This window comes from Montipora foliosa, chromosome 2, assembly GCF_036669935.1.
Source record: "Montipora foliosa isolate CH-2021 chromosome 2, ASM3666993v2, whole genome shotgun sequence".
In the NCBI taxonomy this organism is placed as follows: domain Eukaryota; kingdom Metazoa; phylum Cnidaria; class Anthozoa; order Scleractinia; family Acroporidae; genus Montipora; species Montipora foliosa.
In genome coordinates, this window is record NC_090870.1 from 20,507,099 (window position 1) to 20,509,598 (window position 2,500).

The 2,500-nt window shown below is 39.7% G+C and overlaps 1 protein-coding gene across 2 annotated transcripts in view; it reads left to right on the forward strand.

Annotated features, from left to right (window-relative positions):
• Positions 1 to 2,500, forward strand: part of LOC137992640 (IQ domain-containing protein H-like) — a 93,556-nt gene that overhangs the window by 21,256 nt on the left and 69,800 nt on the right. The gene's annotated exons all lie outside the window — the stretch shown is intronic.

The window sequence follows — 2,500 nt, forward strand, 5'->3', positions numbered from 1 at the left end:
CTTGGAACCTAAAGGTAAGTGATAAAAATTAGTGTTCAGGAAAACGTTGAAGGGATAGCAACAAACAAAAACGTTTATGCTCAAGTAAAAAAATTGATGAAAGGTGATCACAACATTGATCGTGAAGCAAGTGGAAACAAAATTAAAGAAGCTAAGGAGTCGACAGATAGATCGGAGCAGCCATATCTCACAAACGCTTTAACCAGTGTGGAGAAGGTACCCTATGAATACTGGGACAAACTGGTTCACATTCTTGATAAGTCAAATTGTAATACAATGAGTGAAAGGGACCTTGTTTCTTACGTACAACGCCATATACTTTGGTGACATCCTTATCATGTTTAATAAAGTATCATGTTCTTGTCAAGTGTTTTTAAAATTGTTTTAAGACCTAATCTATGTGAGAATTGAACAGTCCTAGAACAAATAGATCAACCACTCCCCAGTGACTTTTTAGCATTTTTTAATGATGTTGGCTAAAGACGACCCTGGCAAATAGATCTCATATCTCCAAAATCATCTTCCGTTTGCCAGTAACCTGTCTTGCTATTATTATACTGATAAGATCCTGAAGACAAGGTTACATTTAAGTGAGCCAGATGCAGCTTAAGTCTTCCATTGCCATCCAAACTCACTTCCTACTGGTACATTTTGTTCACTCCCATGATAATCCTGAAAAATTCTCTGTCTTCCTCTGTTTCACAAGCTCATGTTTCTTTTGAAACTGAACTACTTGCCAGATTTTCGTGGAGACTTTGCATTTGAAGATTTGAAGGGCCTCTTTGTGCACTATTTCTTGGGTTGCTCTCTTGCTTGCGGTCTGTTCCTTCCTAATTTGTGTTCACTGGGTTATTCTCAAGAATCCTCAGCAACAGGTTCTTCGCTTTGTGCTGAACTTCCAACCAAGCGCTCTGCTGGTGGATCTTCAACAGGATGGGTACCTGGGTTATGTCTCAAACTATGCTGGGAATGGTTCAACTCATAGTACAAGGAGCAGGTCCAGGCCTTGGACATTCACCGGGTCTTCAGACCATGTACCCACCACTGCTTACTTTAAAAGGATAGGTTTTAAGATGACGCGTAAAAATATCAACAGTGGTGATGGCTCTAATTTCGTGGGGCAGCAAATTCCAGAGTTTTGGGGCGACAACCTGAAATGATCTGTCACCCAAGGTAACTTCCGTCCTTATTGATGGAGCCACAAGCAAAATTCCTCTTGTTGAATGCAAGCTATACGCACCTTGTGATTTCAGGAGGACAAGGTCTTGGATGTAAAGATGGGCTATGCCATTTATAGCCTTAAATGTAAACTGCAATACCTTGAAATGGTGTGAACTAAGGTTTTAGTGAACTCCAGACTAAGAAATTTCCTGATGCAACTGATGTTGTGCAAGTGATAAAACGCTGCACTGCAGAGTTTCCTAATATGAGTTGACATCGTTAGTGTGGAATGTAACCAAGCACCAAGATTTTTAACAACATGCTGCGAGCTTACTTCCGACTCTAATATTTTTAATATCAACCTTAGCTAACTGCTCTCAAGTACCTAGAAGTAGAAACTCTGTCTTAATCATAATAATAATAATAATAATAAATAAAAAACAAATCTTTTATTTTGCCACAATTAACTTATTGTCAGACGGTCTGGCACTTAGGTAAAAAAACTGATAGCCTAATCTATCTACATTAAGAAAGCTATTAAGAAAAAAAATACAATATATTGTAGGGAAAATATAGATATTCAACATCCTAGTATCTAACGACCACATCTTTAACAAAAAAAAATAATAAAATAAAATAAAATAAAATACAATTCATTTCGATTAAAAGTGAAACCAAGAATATTAAAAAGATCCTAAAATGCTAATAGCGTTTAAGCGGCAGTCATCAATGAAATCCCCTTGTGGGATTTTGTGGAAGGGTGTCCTGGAACCTCTTACGCATGTGTGTACCGACCTTAAAATCTCAAAAGAAAGCAATGCTCTAATCCAACTAATTTTAGTGTGATACGGTTCCTCATTCTTTTCTGAGAGCTTCTCGGCTAAGCGCTTCAGAAAGCAGTTGCAGTCGACTCCCATCCCGCCGTTGGTTCCAAAGACTAGGGGAGTAAAAGATCCCATTTCAACGTCCAGTACCCTCTGTTGGTACTTCGGCTTTTTCTCCTCCTCCTGCTCCTTAAAGATTGTGGATGTTGTTTTTCCCTGGTTACACTTGGAGTTAACATGCGTTACTCTGACATCAAAAAATGCTGTAACTCCACGAGACCAAAAGCCCCCTGCCTTGAAGTCCAGTCTGGCCTCCGGGCTTGTTACGGCGCTTCTAAGATTGAATCGCTCATTATCAAGAGGTTGTAGTTGTGGTTCGACTTCAACGTTACTGCAAACCTTACCAACAAGTGAGGTAAGTAGGTTGCGAACACGATCGTGTCTCTGCGCCACCAACCCTCCCTTTTTGCGTGACAGAGCATGGCAGACGGTGTACTTCTGACCACAAGCACAAT